The sequence below is a fragment of the Uranotaenia lowii genome, chromosome 2 (genome assembly GCF_029784155.1).
Source record: "Uranotaenia lowii strain MFRU-FL chromosome 2, ASM2978415v1, whole genome shotgun sequence".
NCBI classification, from domain to species: Eukaryota; Metazoa; Arthropoda; class Insecta; order Diptera; family Culicidae; genus Uranotaenia; species Uranotaenia lowii.
The window spans coordinates 299735774-299754176 of NC_073692.1; the positions used below are offsets into that span (position 1 = coordinate 299735774).

At 35.1% G+C, this 18403-nt stretch overlaps 1 protein-coding gene and 1 non-coding gene across 3 annotated transcripts in view; both read right to left on the minus strand.

The window, feature by feature from the left end:
* The window catches only part of LOC129750057 (Krueppel-like factor 3), a 582531-nt gene that overhangs the window by 38510 nt on the left and 525618 nt on the right, over positions 1-18403 (minus strand). The gene's annotated exons all lie outside the window — the stretch shown is intronic.
* On the minus strand, positions 13696-13766 carry Trnag-gcc (transfer RNA glycine (anticodon GCC)). Its single transcript has one exon. It is a non-coding gene; the product is annotated as a tRNA-Gly (tRNA).

An 18403-nucleotide genomic window follows, 5' to 3' on the forward strand; every position in this document is an offset into this window, starting at 1 on the left:
TTCATTCCGATTTTGTGGTTTTGTTTTTTTTTATAGGTTTGAAGAAATCGAAGTATATGATTTAAGTAATGTTAAAACATTTTTTCCCTTGGGGGGCCCCCCTGAGCCGAGGGGCCCGAGGCAATTGCCCCTTTTGCCCCCCCCTTTAATCCGGCCTTGATGCTGACACAAAAGTTTGAGTCAGAATACTGTTTTTTTCGAATCGCCCTACGATTTCAATTTTCAAAAAATCATAACTCGTTTACAAAAAGTCATATGTTTGTGGTGTCTTGGGAAAAGTTGTTTCAAAAAATCGCTGGCTTCAATTTTGTAGAAGACAGTTTTTTCATTGAAATTTTTTTTTATGTGTAACTTATGCAAAATGACACACCCTAATATTTGGTTCAAGATTATTAAAGCGTATGGATTGATGAGCATTTTTGCTGAAGACACCATGTGTCTATCTCTTATAGTACCTTCGTTATTAATTTTTTTCACGATAAAGTTCCGTCCTGGACCACTGTGCAATGTTGCTAGTGCTACTCCGTGATTGACCGAGGCCATCGGTTTTGTTCAGAGGGCAAATGAATGGAGCCTGGGATTGGCATCGCATCACATTCATAATGCTCAAACCTGATGCTCTCTCTTTTAACATCAATAACGGCGCCGGCCACGTCTTAGTAGTCAATGGATAGATTGGAAAACATAGCTTAGCTTAGGAGGGCTTAATGATCCCGCGCCGATCCTCCGGTGCATAGGGCCGTGGGAAAAGACCTCCACTGTTGACGATCCGGAGCCAGCGTCTTCACCTGGTCCCAGTCAAGATTCTCGTCGACAGTTCGGATTTCAGCGGCTAGACTTCGCGGCACGAGTTTCTGGCTCCTTCTGGATTCCAATCTAGCGCCGCTCTGCAAATCTCTTTTCTATCTTTTCGCAGCGTGTGCCCAATCCATCTCCACTTACGTTCCCGACTCTCGATTTCTAGTGCCCTTTGATGACACCGGCGATGTAGTTCCTCATTCGAGATCCAGTTGCCAGGCCACCAAGCGCGGATTATATTCCGCAGGCAGCGGTTTACAAATACTTGCAGTTTTCGCGTCGTCACCGCAAATGTGCACCAAGTTTCGCACCCGTACAGCAATACGGATTTGACGTTTGAGTTGAAGATTCGGATTTTCGTTCGTAGTTAGATCTACCGTGACCGCTAGATGTTTCGGAGACTCGCAAACGCAAATTGGGCCTTTCTGATCCGGGTTTCGATGTCTTTCCTGGTACCACCATCAGGCGTTATCTGGCTACCAAGATACTGGAAGCACTCCGCTTTCTCAACTTGTTGCCCAGCTACCATGAAACTGGAGGGATTTGCTGTGTTGATCTCCATCGACTCGTCTTTCCGACATTGACTTTGAGACCTGCTGCCTTGGAACTTTCGGTGAGGTCGTCCGGTTGTGTTTGGGCGAGCAAAACAATATCGTCAGCCAGGTCAAGGTCGTTCAGTTGCTCCATTGTTGAAGGATTCCACGGCAATCCTCGGTTCGGTGCACAGTCGATCGACCCAGTCAGAATATCATCCATTACGATTAGAAAAAGTAGCAGTGATAAGATACATCTTTGTCTCACTCCAGCAGTTACCGGGATTGGTTCGGACAAGACATCGTGGTGCAAGACCTTGCAAGAAAATGCCTCGTATTGTGCTTCGATGAGATGGACTAGTTTCTCTGGTACTCCTCTTCGCCTTAGAGCTGCCCAGATGTTTTCATGGTTAAGTCGGTCGAATGCTTTTTCGAAATCAACAAACACCAGCAGAAGAGAGTCCTGGAATTCGTTGATTTGTTCCAGTATGATTCGTAGCGTTGTGATGGTGTGGTCCACACATGATCGTCCGGATCGGAATCCAGCTTGTTGCCGTCGGAGTGTAGCGTCGATTTTCTCCTGGATCCTATTCTGGATCACTTTGCAGAGTACTTTCAGGGTTGTACAGATCAACCTCATGCCTCGCCAGTTACCGCACTCTGTCAGGGGTCCTTTCTTCGGGACCTTTAAGAGGATACCCTGCATCCAGTTGGCCGGGAATGTTGCAGTATCCCAAAATTTTAGCTTGAATATCTCCCAGTGGCCAACGCACATGAATGGTTCACTCCGCACGTTTCTTCCCCGCTTAGTGTGAACGACCGACATCAATCAAGAAGTTTGGAGGTTTTATATCGATCACGCTCCAGTTGTCCGAAGATTTCTAGATAGTTGATCAAATTTATAATCTGTTTCTGCCCACATTTTTTTACTTTTTGACAAAAATTAAATTTTCGAATTTATGGTTCGAGCGAGAGTCTTGAAAATTTTCCAGCCGAAAAAAAACCCTCGTCATCGACGGCCTCCCTACTCCTCCTTCCCAGGAATTTAATTACCTATTCTACTCCAAAAACTCCTTCATGCCAAATTCGACAGCAATCGGCACACAGGAAAATTCCCTCTTATTTCATTTGACGATATTAAGAAGATTTCAAACAACGACGGGAAAACTTTCGACTTGCCCTTTTCGAAGCTATCGTATAGAAGCTCTAAAAGAGTCGTTTTATAACGCAAATCGCCTCCTACCATCAAATCCAAAAAAACATTGGTGATCCATTTTAAACAAAAGATGCGCATTATCATTTGCTAAAATCTTGCTTAAAATATGATAAAATATTACCCTTAAAGAAAAACACGAAAAAAACTGTTTTTATAGAATTACCCAAATTTTATGGAAACCAAATGTCCACATGGATCCTCTACAGGTATCCTAGTTTTTGAAAGAGGATTAGTCACTGTCAGCAAAAGTTTTTTAAATGATCTCTTAGTGCTAAAAATGTTAAAAAGTGTTATCTTAAAATTTGATCCCTTCTCTAGTTTTACTAGTCATGTCAGTATCTGATCGAAAATACCGATCAGAATAGACGAGTAACAAGGTGGATGTCCGTCCACTCGCTAGTCTCCCCTTAGCAGCTGAAGTAACCCCATATATAAGGAATATATGTATACTTTTATTTAGGTCCCAGTTGGTCCACTACACAAAGCGATTAAAGGGAATAAATACGAACCTTCACCCGGCGGAATCAGCATGACACATTAGTGAGTGAAGCTTTGCACAGATCAAGACTTTCCTTGGAATGATTCCTAATGCAGCTACTGCTGAAAGTGCATGTAAGTTCGCGGAAAAACGGCCTCACTGGAATGCATCGGTGCATAAAATAATATGCAAAAACGATTTTTCAAAGCATCAACTGGGCGCATTTCAATTGCATTAACATAATATTATTGTCGCATTTATTTGAATTTGAATAATGAAAACGTCTCGTCCCCAGAGAAGCGAAACGGCGCTGATCGCGTCTTGGCCGGCTTCATGGCTTCATGGGTCGGCTTTGGCGTGGCGTCCCTGATTCGAGAGGTTTCATCGGATCGACGGCGCGTCTGGACCGTGTGAACCTTGTCACGGGCTGCTCCCGAGAGATGGCATCAGCGCATGCCGTGCGTCCACTGACTGTGGCGAGGTTTAGAGAAATTTCCTTGATTTTGATTGAATTTAGTTCACATTTTGCAAGGGCTTAGATTCAGGTCAACTATTGTGACTTTTTGATTTCTACTCACATTTCACACTCTACATTTCAAAGATTAGTAGCTACGTACAAACAGAACATTTAAAAAGCGTAACCGACGATTATGCAATCAACACTTAGGTGTCATCCATTAATTATGTATTCTAGGCTTCTAAAAATCCGTGCATAATAACTTTAGTAAAACTTTCCTCGAACAATGTCGTTTTTTAACGCAAAAATCAAAAGCTTGAATGACTCACTTGGAGTTGTTTGTTGTTTGTTACAAATAAAGTGAACAAATCAGGGCTAAACCGGTCCTTTTTCAACCAAATCCGGGCCGGGCCTTTTCCAAATTTTGTATCAAATATTTTTAAATGATTTTTAAAAATTTAAACAAATTATGTTATTAACTATATGATTACTCATTTTTAAGTACTCATTAAAAGTTTTCGTATTAAATCGTAACTAGAGATGTACCGAATATTCGGTCGGCCGAATACCTCCAAAAAACCGTTAAGCCGAATATTCGGCTCACCGAATTTTATTATAAATTATCATCATTTATTATAAAAATTTATAAGATAACAGATTTGTTAAATTTTCAAATGATTTTCGATAATTTATAAAATATCCAAAACTAATGTTGTATAAGCTACTGAATCATCAAAATTTAATGGTTTTAGCAAAACATTTCAGATGTATCCAGATGTAATCACGTAATATATCATCTGATTGAAAATTATCTACACAAAAACATGAGGGGCATAAATATGGAAGAAATAGAAGAAAATGGAAATAATCGCTTTTGTTTTTTCATTAAAAACTCGATAGAATATTTGACAGAATATTCGGCCGAATATTTGGCCGAATAATCGTTTGGCCGAATAGTTGAAAAGGTCAATATTCGGTATTCAGCCGTTTGCCGAATACCACTATTCGGTACATCTCTAATCGTAACTTTAGAAAAGTGGTCCTTAACCTGAAGGGTGGCCTAAATTTTTATAATGAAACCTTAATATGCAATTTGCTTTCATCGATGGTTAAAATCTTCTAATTTGTTTATGAGTCTCTTAGATCAAACTTATTTGGTTTGAGCATAAAATAAGCTCTTTTTGGGTAGCCTTCAGTAGCATTTCTTAAAAAACATACTATACTCAAATCAGACAAGTACAATCTTCCAAACTCTATTGCAAATTCCAAGATGCTTACCTTTGATGAAAATTAATAAAATTTTCCAAAAAAAAATTAAGCGACAAAAGTTTTTCAGATCAAATTTGCTTGATGCAAATTTGAATCAAATTCATGATTTTAGTTTGAAATTTGGCTTAAAAAACTAAAATATTAATAATGATAAACAATATACCAAGAAAATATAGAATTTTTTTCAGACTTTTTAGGGGATGATCAGGTAGGTACACGTTTCTTTAACAGCAAATATTGTTCATAAAAAATCAATTCTATGATGAAAATTCTGTAGATGATTTTTTTAAATAAAATTTTTGATTTTTGGCATTAAACAAAACTTAAAAAATTAAATCAAATTCTACTTAACATTTGTTATTTTCAGCTGAATTGTGTGTACAAGCTAATTTTTATTGAAAAATTTGAAATCTGAAAATTAAATAGACACGTAAAATTTTAGGTTCATGTTCTCTTGAATTCCTCAACATTTTTATGTTGATTGAAAAGCTCATTTACAAGCTAAATCCTTTTTCTGAATTTTAATTCTGCATTCTGAATCTGAATTTTGAACCTGAATTCAAAAATTGAACTTTAAATCTATTTCCAAATTTTTGTACAATTTCTTAAATGTACAAAAAATACGATTTCCAAATCTTAATTCCAGATCAAAATTTTATGAGCTAAGTTTTAGAGCCTTCATTCATGAATGTATTATTTAGATTTTGTATTTCTAGTTTAATCTTAATTCATTATTTCAATTATTTATTTGTAATCTGTATTGTGAATCTGGATTAAAATGTGAATTTTGAATGATGAATCTGAACCTGAGTTTTCAATTTTGGTAAATGGCGATCCAAGTTTTGAATGTATACATTTTTTGAAAGAATTAAGTTAAAGAACTTCAAACTCGAATATTAAAAAAAATCTTCTATTTTTTCATATTCGGAAAACTATTATCAAAATATTGAAAATTCATATCATTTGCGAAAAACATGATTAAAATTTGATATGAAATGCAAAACCAAATCTGAACCAGGATTTCAAAGCAGCTTTTCATTTCTAATTTCTTATGATTATTCGAACTGGGAAACAAGAATCCTAATCTGGATATAGAATCAGAAATACGAAATACAACTTTGGTTATGGGAAAATGAAACCAGAACCTCCGGAATGGGTTTAATTTGCAATTTAATATTCAGACTTGAATTTCTATGAAGGAGTGTGGAAATTTTGAAAAACTGTAGCAGAACTTTGAACTTAGAATGGGTTTTTGAGGTTTTGGCATTAGTTTTAAGTCTAGATCGTTACTCTTGAATAACTTTACTCTATTAGAAAAATTTGGTTATTTGAGTTTAAAATTTTGAGTGCAGAGTCAGAGTTGCTAGCAATTTTTCGTTTTAAAATTCCAAAGTTTTTCCCGGGAATTCCCCGGTTTTTTCGGATATAAATAACGATTTGTTTATTTATTATACTCGTTTTTTAATATAAAATAATGTTGAAAAAAAAAATCAATGTAAATGTCCTCAAATTTCTAACAATTGTATCCCAAAACTTGCGTTTAGAAATAATCACAAATACTTCGGCGTGTTTAGTCTTTTCGAATCAAATTGAATCAAAAATGAATCTAACAAAATTGACATCTATTCGTTGTTTTACCACAATTTCAAAAATTTGGCAAAAATAAGGCCGGTTGAATTGATCTTAAAACTGTAATGTAGTATGTACTTTTCAGTCACTGTGAAATTGTCTAGAATTTATATAGAGTTCTAGAAAAAAAACTTGTATAGTTTGTATAGAAATATGTAAAAAAAATATATCGAAACAAAATATCAAATAAGCTTGTCAACTTCAATGGGGATTTGTCTTACAAAACTTGAAATCATCAGTTTGCAGGGAAATATTTAGTTATTTTCTGAATGCAGTAATATTTTTTATACAAATTCAAAGACATGTTTTAGACAAATTTGTTTATCTTTCCAATACAAAACATTGAATAAATTTAGTAGTGCTTTAGACATTTGAACTAAAGATTCGTGAAAATATAGAAAATTGTATATAAGACAGGCTGAACTTCAATCGTTTGAATTTAACATATTATTTTGTATCGGGGTAAAGACCTTAAATTTCGACAGGAGCTTTTTCGGTACAATTTTTACAAAAGATATATGTATATTCCAGCGTAGCGAACTTTAAGTAAAAGTTTACCGTAGGAAGAATTAAAAACTAAACACTTGGGATATAATGCTTCGTTCCTCAGGCCAATTCAACTGAAACACACAACAACATTGAAAAACCAATATGTGCCAATATTATTTTAAAGTGAAAAAAAGGTGTAACTCTGCTCAAAAACGTCTCAAGTTGCCAAATTATTTGCTTTTTACATAAAATAATTTATCTTAAGCTTTTTAAAGCACAAAATCTCTTTAAGTGAGAGTGTAGAACCTTTATTAGCTAAGGTCGTTTTCCTGACTGGACCAAGAAAATTAGAGAAAATATCAGTTTTGTTTTGCATTTTTTTGATGCACAAACAAACAGCACAAACAAACTGGGTTCCTTTAAATCAGTGGATTTTTATCAAATACCCATTTAGTAGTTGCATTTCTAGATGTTAACATTTGTATGCTGCTGACCATCTATAGAAGAGAACCTAGTAAAGTTTATATCTTTAAGTAAGAGAAAAAGTTTAGTCCATTGTACTTTCGATTATCGACGCTAGACGTTTTGTGTTTAATTTTGTCGATAATAGTTTCATTATAAAATTTTAGTTATGTATAAGGATTTTTTTTTGTTATCTTACAATTTGCGCCGGAGGTCTCCAGATCTTCCCCAAAATTGAAAATTGAGTTCCATTGTGTGTTTTTGATGCAAAAAAAAAGAGATTTATTGACATTATTCCTTTCATGACTCTTAAAGGAGTTATTGGTCCACTTTAGTGTCTTCAGATGAAAGTTCCATCGTAAATTAGGCTATAAAATAGTATCAATTGCAGAATATTCAGTGATGCAAACGGTATTTTTAGACATCATTTGAAAATTATCTCCCAGGAAAAGAAGGAAAACAATGGTTTCGCCGAAATTTATAATCCACAGAATAACATTTACTAACGTCATGCTTTCAAAATTAATTTGTGACTTTCCGTTTTTTATGTCAAAATAAGTATCACATTTTAACTACCTGCAATTTAGGTGAACTGGTAGCCACGCTTATAACTCCCAGTCAACGTTACTATATGCAAATTAGTACCTACAATCGACAAAATCTTTTTTATCTGTTCTTTGTTTTTCGACAAAAACCTGTGGCGGCGATATAAGAAAAACCTAGTATTATTATCCCTTAGATTCAATTATTTTTACAACTCCATTGTTTGAAATTCAAACAATTTCCTCTCTACCTCTGATACTATACCACTTTTAATAGAACCTAACATCGATTACTGTAATGAAATATAAGTAATTCAATCAGAATCAAGAGTATATATAGGAAAAGGCGCAGCGCTGCATATTACACCAAATGCCAAAGATCTGTTCCAAATTTAAAAAGTTTGTAATCTTTTCTTACATATTCTGTACCGATAACGTTAACAAATATCTTTACTTTTTTAGATAAATCTGTACATGTGGGCTACCATGCATCCAGTTAGTCTATAGTCTATATCTCTTCCAGAAGTTAAAGTTCCTTTGTACTCTGACACGGGCATCGCTCGAATCGAGCGATCCTCTAAGGCTAGTCCAAATCTAAAAAATGAATGTAAATCTTCCTTGAAATATCAGCTACACTAAAAAAAACTACTTTTGACAATAAACTTTGGTGGCGGGACATCCATGAAGTACATTATGGGTTAGTCTATATTCGGCATCAAACTTTCCGAACCACTCGATCTTGGCCTTTAGCATCAGTAGCTCTTTAATTGAAAATATTCTCTTAAACGTCTCATCAAGAAGTAATAACTAGATGTAAATAGGTACAACCAAAGTATCGAGAAACGCGGACTATTTTTTTTGAACTAATAGTTGGGATCGTTCAAGCTTTGTAGCTTTACATTCAAGTATTGCAACTTTGCACTCAAACACTCAAGTTCCATTCAAGTATTGCAACTTTGCACACAAGCACTTGAAATCATCACATGACTATAAAACAAGGAAAACACAAATTTTTTGAAAATTTCCTGAGAAATCAAAGGGAAAATCTACCGTCCACACTTACCCCATAAAGCGGGGTAAGTGAAGACACCAGCCGTCCATAACGATTTGCGTGATAACTTTTGTGCAAAGTGGTCCTTCACAAGGAATCACCCAACTAGCAACACACGTCTCAACTCACGTTGTGTTAATAACTGAATGACGCTCTAGGAGAGGCAAACCCTCAGACAGTCAAGCAGTGATCGGGAGAGTGATGGGACATAACTAACACTCTCACACTAAACAGCTTCATGTTATACAATAATGCAATAGACTTCCACACAGACGTTTTGTGTTTAATTTTGTCGATAATAGTTTCATTATAAAATTTTAGTTATGTATAAGGATTTTTTTTTTGTTATCTTACAATTTGCGCCGGAGGTCTCCAGATCTTCCCCAAAATTGAAAATTGAGTTCCATTGTGTGTTTTTGATGCAAAAAAAAAGAGATTTATTGACATTATTCCTTTCATGACTCTTAAAGGAGTTATTGGTCCACTTTAGTGTCTTCAGATGAAAGTTCCATCGTAAATTAGGCTATAAAATAGTATCAATTGCAGAATATTCAGTGATGCAAACGGTATTTTTAGACATCATTTGAAAATTATTTACCAATTTTCATGTCAAATGTCATTAACCAATTTTTTTTAAATATTTTATTTTAAAAGCTGGTAAAATTTCAATGCGTTTTGGTGGTATATTTTATGATTTCGTATGGAAAATAACAGAGTTATGAAGCTTTAAAATATGGTTTTATTTTATTTACAAAAATATCTAAACAAATCTAACTCGTAAAATAAAATGTTAGAAACCTGAAAAAATACACGAGTTTTCAAGTCGTGAGAATGAACCCAATTTTCAATTTTGGGGAAGATCTGAAGACCCCGTCGCAAACCCGTCAGATAAATAAAAAAAAATCCCCTTATGCTTGTAAGTGTAGCACACTTTCGGAGAGCGAAAATAATACACGGTGTGTTTCGTAGAAGGACTTAAAGAAAAAAAATACAGTAAAGCTAATTTTTGCATGGGCAGAAAGTAGAGCTTTTCCCGGTGCATTTCCACCAGAAATTAAAATATTTGGTCGGTGACCCCCCATACAAATTTTTTTTTCAAAATTTTCAATTTGAAATCTTTATCAAATATATATACATATATTTCTAGTGTTTTTTTAATTTCAGAGGTGCTTATTCCCTCAGTTCTAACTTTCAATATTTTTAAATTAAACTCAACAATCATATCGAAAACTTTGAAAAATTTTAAAAATTATTTCAAACTAGTTACAGAGCTATTAAAACGAAGGAAATTGCATAAAAATATCTTTTAATCCTGAAATTTATAAACAGCAAGCAAATCCTGTCAGCAGTCTGAGAGAGTGAAATTATCTGAAATTTTAAAAATTATCTGGAATAATTTGAATCTTTTTGAATCCATTATCTTTATATATTCTGATTGTGGAAACACTGGAGAGTATTTCATTTAAAAAGAATTAAGAAAATCAGTTAATACAAGAAACTGCTATAACTTTTTTGTGATAACGCTTATCGTGTTGCGCTCTGGAGTAGAAACGTTTGTCTTAATTTAAGCTTTTAAAAAATAGAAAAAAAAATCAATATTCAAAAGTAAATGATTTGTTAAAAACAATTTGTGCTAAGAATTCAGTTTATTACTTTTCCTGAGTCAAATGTCCAAAATCTCATTCGCACTTCAGACTCAATGCAAAACAGTTCAGCAGTTTAATCACTGATTAATCTTGCTCAAATTTTGCATGTTATTTTCTTTTCATAAAATGATTATTATCAAGCTGGAGTGTTTTATATGTCATTTTCTTTCTATTTTGAGTGCCGATTTTAGTAACTCTCCTGTACTCTGTGATTCTCACATTTCATTCAAAGAGCAAGCATTTCTTTTAAGGTTAAATAATCCTAGCTCTTACAGTTCTCAACCCACTATACTATTACAATAATGTCTTGTATTCTTTATTTTAAATTGAATTTTGAAGTTTTTAGGATTTTTTTTTAAATGGATGAATCTAATCTAAAACTGTGATAAATTTGAAATTACCCAAAAAAATGCATTTCTATCTATTTGTCAATCTTAAATTTACAAAAATCAACAGTATTGTTGGCAAAAGTGAATTGAAAATGATCGACAGCGAACTTACCTGAAACGCGTTAGATTCATCATGTTTTGTTCTTCCCATACTTATTTTAGTTTTTCTACTGACCACTGTAGTCCTTTTCTATTATTGAAAAAAACAGTAATGAAGCATTAATGTAACAGGAAAAAAAATCTTAATTTCTTCAATTTTATACCAGTTGTGGTAAAAACCTCTAGAAATCATAATTTTGAATTAATCATAGAAATCCATAAAACCTAAAAAAAAATAAAGTGCAAAAATCTGGTCTAAGACTGTCGATGAAATTGAAACTTCTCCTGAAATTTTTTTTTTTCATTTTTAATCCATTTATTCAAAATTATCAACAGTGTATTAAGTCTTACGCAAAAATGAAGTTCAGATGATTGATATAAAATTTATTCACCTTCAATATGAGGAAAAGTAATTTGAAATTGATTTTTTGAAGCCAAAGATGTACGGATTTCAATGCAATTACTTTTGCTTTTAACTAAATTTTGGATTTTAAATTCTATTGAAAACTGGTCTGCTAAGATTTGTTTAAATTTTAATCTTAGGTAACAGAAATTGAAAAATACTAAAACGAGTGGTATCAAACATATATTTTTTCTAAAATGCGTATTTCTATGCATACAAGTATTTTGGAATTTATTCAAAAAACAAGGTTGAAAAAAATTTTTTTTTTTAATATTTCTTTGGAAACCTATCAAAGGATGTTGGACTATTCTTATTCATTTATCTTAAAATTTCATTGAATCAGAAATAGTTTTACAAGATATACACATATGAATGTAAATTTAGGTTTCATTTGGATATCACCCATTATAACAAGGATATTCCAAATAATAAATTTCAAATAAAATGTTCATATAAAATAAGCTTTTTAGTCGAAATCACTAATATTAATAGGCGATGAAATATTTTTATGTTTCAGAATGACAAAAACTTGAATAAAAAATAAAAAAAATAAGTTTTAAGGATAAGGATTGCAATTCCATTGCACTGGAATAGTTTTTCAGATTGGAAATTTATAAATATAGACTATTAATCTTCAAAAAAAAAACAAATCGTATGGGGAGTAACCGACCAAATATTTTAATTTTGCCTGGAAATGACTCAGAAAAGCCTAAATTTTCAATTTCTGAAAAAAATAGAGTTACTGTTTTTTTTCTTTTAAACATTTTCTAGAAACACACCGTGAATAAGATATCACTTATTGCTCCGCAATTAGTTAAAAAAGCGATTCAAACTTCGTTTGTTTACGAAGATAAGTGTTTATTAAGTAAATCTATATCGAGACTGACATAACTACTCTTAAATTAAGAAATAATTTTAAAATTTTTTCCGATGTTCCCTGTTTGCTATCAACCCTGAAGAAGATTTTCTCGCTTGTTTTTTTGTACAATCATGGAGGGATGTACCTACTTAAAATATAACTTTCAAATAGTCAGATACATGAAATAAAATCAGAAAGCTTTGTTAGAATCTCACCCATTCGGGATGAACCCACCACCCAAAGTGCTAAACGGCACATATGCATGTATAGAGGTATGTTTTCCCAGGCCAAAAATAAAAGTCCAACCTAGGTCATGCACACTGCGCCTTTCTGAAAGATGAGAACGATGGGAAAACTATGAAATCGAGAATGAACAGTAATAATGTACAAACACGATCCGCGCTACGTCGCGTCGTTCGCCTTTAGTTTGGCTTTAATTTCCTGAAGCCACGCTCAACACACTTGAACGAAAACGCTTCAGGCCGTTCCCATTGCCCGGAGGTTCTGGCCTACCAGATTTGCCCACCAACTTTGCTGAGCTGGGCGCTTCAAATGCGCATGATCACGGGGCACATTAAGATCGTGTTTAAAACTGTAACTGATGCTACATGTTACACAGCACGAACGAGCAGTAGCAATGCAATGCAATGAATGGTTGAATACAACAGAAAGGTGTAGCATATAGCCGAAAGGACTATAAGAGCCCTCCTTAGTTTGGGTCCAAGGGGGAATTATTACAAAAAAATAACCAAAACGGGGGGCCCTCAACTCTATAGCAGCACGATGTCAGCCTGATTGATCGCTCTAGAGCAAACATTTACTTTTGGCCCCTCATCTGCCTTAATATCGAGCGAGGACGTCGTTCGTCGTCGATTTGAGCAAACCTATAGAAACGGCCGCGCCGGTGAGGTGAGCGTGAAGTTGGTATGTCGAAATCGAGTTTTCCTCACATTATCCCAACCGATCACCGGGCTTACCCTTCGCGACGATTATTACGAACGTACTTAGGAAAGGTACCGAAATGAAAAAAGCGCTCTTTCAACTGTGTACATTAGTGTTAGATCTATCCGGAGGGCGCGTGACGATCTGTCAAAATGTTGTGTAAGAACGATCCCGAGTTGAGAAAAAGAAGACTGTCAATAAAAGTAACGTGCCAGCTGTGAAAAGTCGTGATGGATGGTCAAAATCGCGAAAGCAATTAAAATAGAAGAATTTCGCATATTGTATTGAAGGAGAAGCTGAAAATTTTGACACCGAACTAGAACTTATGAACTCCAAAAAATAATATGGATTCAGTAGGGCGAACGCGTAGAACATAATAAATAATAACAATACCTTCTACAGATGTAATAAATTTATCAAAAAACTTTCACATTGCATCGGCCGGGAATCGAACCCGGGCCGCCCGCGTGGCAGGCGAGCATTCTACCACTGAACCACCGATGCTTGTTATAACTAGGTTAAAATTTGTATAACAAGTAACATTTTACGCTATCAATAATCTCGTGGACAGAGGCAGTTGAAGTATGTGATAGTTTTTTGTTGATAAAGCTGATATTTTTGTCAATCTAAAAATAAGTACTTAGGCACGAATGCACGATATGGTAGTTCGGTGAAGCTTATTTAACGACTTACCTACTTGTTTTGTTCTGATGTTTTGAATTACCTGAAAAAGATGAAAATATAAATTAATTAAGTTTTTTTTTGAACTCATATATTACAGTAGAGATGATTTATGTTACAACAAACTTCTGAAAGGAGTATAAAACAAAGAGAAAACTATAGGTTTTATATCCAGGGGTGGAAAACAGAAGAAAAAAAAACAAAAAAAGCGCTCAAATGTCAAATTGATCTGATTAAATTACCGACCAGTGAGCAGGCATCAAATTTTGTTTCATTAGAATGACCGTTCTTAAAACTTGTTTTAAGTCGTTGAGAGAGTTTTGCATTGGATAAGTTTACAAGTTTCACCAAATTGAGCATGCCTCATCTATGAAACAACAGCTTTGTTGATATTGTTTGATTCCGGTACGAATTTTAATCGTAAACGATTACAAATCTTTTCAAAAGTGCAAATTTTTCTGTCGGAAAGTAAAAAATGCTGCAACAAAATTTCTATTTGCCTGACCTAGGGTTTTATCTAAGTTTAAGAGACTTTTCGGTATTTATCGACTCAGCCTGTGATTAAGGAAGAAGGAATACATTGTCAATAAACACTAGGAACAACGTATGTTTCTTTAAAAACATGCATTGCTTTGAATTTAATTTATTGCATCTACATATAAACCAATGAATTTGAACACAAATTAAAAATATCATAATTTTAAATCAGTTGATAAAAAATAATAAATTTTAAAAATTTATATTCGAAATAACAGGCAATGATGAATAACACCATTTGCTTATAAAAATTTTTTTTGAAAATAAGCCTATACCTATACGATACTTTATTAAGCAGTGTATTCGGAAAAAATGCAACACTTTGATTTATGAATAACTTCTGCATGCATGAATGGAAATTGATGAAATTTTCATTGAAGCTACCTACTAGTGTATTGTTCACATGTACAAATTTTTGTGATGTTCTGTCAAGTGATTTTGAGATATTGTCCAATACAGAGGATCATTCACTAATTTTTTTGGCAGATTCGCGAAAAATTCAGAAAATTTCTTGTGGGAGACCCAAAACCAGTTGGGAATCAACTATGCGACCAAAATTCATAAGGTGAATCGTTCATGGAGTCCTAGAGGATCTAATGGTGAGCTTATTCATTCCAAATCTCACTATTCATGAAGTGAAGATGAATGATTCCATGAAGGTGTTAGGATGGGGAATGTTAGAGATTTTATCAACCGCAAACCAAAAATTTCGAATGGGGAAGTGATAAAGACATTTTTTTTTACTGGCTTGTCTAGCTGATTCATAAACAGGCCTGACTTCATTTGTGCAAGGTGAAAAAGCTACTGGCTGTTATAATAAACAAAATACGGTGGTCAAATCCTGCGCAAAATATTGGAACCGCTTGCGGGGAGAAATTTTGAAAAAAAAAATCGTTATGGACAGCAAAAAGAACTCTTTAGCGGGTACCTGGCAGGTTTCCGGCCAAAAACTTTTCGTTGACTAGTCTCATCTGGATGTTCCGGAGATAAACAAGGAGAAAAATAAAAAAAATTGATGTCTAGCACTTGAGGTGGCTGACGATCTGGGAAAGCAGCAAATCAGTAGGTATTACATAACTATTGACACAATGAATGGCTAAATATACAAAGAAGGCTGCCTCCAAATTTGACCTTTTCACCTGAATAACACTTCCTTAGGTCCTACAAAATTGATATTCTGTTTTGATTGGATCTCGAAAAGTGCAAAAACTCGAAAACAGAGAAGGAAGACAGCTTCGCTGAAAATTTTATCAATGTCCATGCATGTATTTAAAAGTTGTTTACAAAACAAAGTGCAGCATTTTTTTTGAATACACTCCTTAGTTTCTTATAATTATAGAACTATGATTTAGTGGAAAGATGCCTTCTAGCTATATTAAACTGAAACTAACCCATTTTCGGATAGTTTGGCGAGATTCTTGCAGCAGTACTGTGTAGCTCAAAGCTAAAATAATTTTTTATTGTAAATAAGTTTAATGGATGTTAAATGATGACTACCTACATAAACGTCTCGCTCTATCACGTATAAATTAAAGGAATATCCAATTCCTGGCGTTTCATTTGAAGTGCAGTATCTATATAAAGTTAACTTAGTTAACTTAGCATAATGGCACGAGGATTTTCTAACCTAATTTTAATACCTTCTCAAACTTTCCTCCTTCCTTCAACCTCGTAATATCTGATTGGTTTTTATCCTCAGATTAAATGTTTTTCATAACTGTCAGGAGGAAATTCTAATCGATTTTTATCTAATTCGCGACATACCATATCCGTCGGTATGGCGCGGTTACAAAATTTTAAATAAAATATAACTTTTCAATAAAAACGATCGAAGCGATCGAAGGCACGCTGCTGGTGTCGTTATTGTGCGATGCCTGAAAGCTCACAATCAACACCAAAGAAAAAAATAAATTTCGAGAGAGGCCCTTGCATAGGATCAAAACTTGATTTCTTACTCATTTTTTATTCTCAATTTATTTATTCCTTTATTTTTTTTTATTTTTATAATATTCCGTCTTACGACATAACTTGACGAACATAATTCCTAAAATTCACTCGCCCATGGCAACCGTTTTCCAATTTCTCAGACATCTTACATTCGCTAGATCACGCTCTACTTGGTCTAACCACCTCGTCCGTTGCATCCTTGCTCGTCTCGTTCCTACCGGATTCGTAGCGAACCCCTGTTTTGCAGGACAGTCGTCCGCAGAGATGCCAATATGCCTGATTTTTCAGGGATTGCCTGATTTTTCGAGGCTCTGCCTGACAACCTGAAAAGCCATTGAATTTCCCTGATTTTTAAAAAAAATGCCTGATTTTGCCTGATTTTAGCGAATGTGATGAAAAATGGGTAGTATGGAACTAAATTGCTGAAGTTAAAAAGCGAAAATGTGGCTGAATGAAACCAATCGAAAGATTCCCATTAATTCATATCTTAAAAAGGGAATGAAAAGGAATCTTTCGGCTTTGATTCAGTAGAATTATGCAACCAAGTAGGCCCACAACACAGTAAAAATGTAGAGTGATGACCAAAAAAAAAAGGTCATCACTTTTAGATGAATTTCCGTTACTTATGTAGCCTGATTTTGCCTGATTTTTATTTCACCAGTTCCCTGATTTTTGAAAATATATGTTGGCAACCCTGGTCGTCCGGCATTCTCGAAACATGTGCTGCCCAGCGTATCCGGCCAGACTTCACCACCTTCTGGATACTGGATTCGCCGTTCTTAACACTCGTCGCTCGAATACTCCGAGTGTGCGCAGGTTCTCGTCGAGCAATATCCACATCTCGTGCCCGTAGAGGACAACTCGTCTAATGAGCGTCGTGTACAAGTTCAGTTATAAGGTATCAGAATGGGGGTAAGCTTAATAGCGGCACGTTACAAAAAAAAGAGGAAAATTGAGTCGAAAATTAAGTCTTCTCGACCACAGTTGCTTGTGGAGTCCAAAGTAGGCACGACCAGAGATGTTAAAATCGCGAGTCTACATACTCGCACTTTGCCCTTCTTTGCAGAACGATTTTATTTTGTTAAACTCAATCTGCAATGATGCTATCTAAAGTTCAACTCGGAAAGCATCAGGAAGTAAGCTTCGGGTAAACTCGGCAGGAGTAAACAGCAATCGGGGGGAAACATCAGCGAAGCAAACGAACAGTTCTGCGAATTAAAAAAAATCGTTTTCGTTCGGCAGCCGAACACATCAATCGGACAACGCATGGGGGCGTGGCTTAAATTGATAGATACAAGGGAACAGGAAACGAGCGAGAGACGGGTGCGAGGAATGTTAACTCGGTCCGTCGGGCAACGATCGCTCGTGAGCATTCGTGTACGGTAAGCTTCGTTCTGTTGTTTCGTTGGTATGATTTTATTCCTGCGAGGCATGGAAAACATCAATTCGGAAATGTTCTCTTCGTTTTGTGTGCAATCGCGTCATGATTGGAACGAAGATAAAATCAATCTGCACACAACAAGTTAAACTCGGAAAAAAACAGCCGAATGATTCTTTCCGAAGCGAGTCTACACACCGCTGGGCACGACTTCCGCTGATAATTTACCGTTGGATCTCACGGCTTGTGTCATTGTCTGCCGTCACCAGTGAGCCAAGATAGACAAAGTCTTCGACTATCTCCAGATCGTCGCCGTCGTTCGTGACCGTGTTATTACTGGCGGGCTCGATCGGTCTTAGACGTATAAATCATCAACTCAATCCTTCCTGCTTCGCGTTTCAGTTTGCGGTAGATTTCCTCTACCGCCGCAGATGATCTGCTGACTATGTCAATGTCGTCGGCAAAGCAGATGAGTTGACTGGATATGTTGAAAATCGTACACCGCATTTCGACGACCTACCTACCTACCTAAGGGTCCAGCGCCGATTGACCGACGCATAGGGCTGAGATAAAAGATCTCCACTGCTGGCGATCCGGA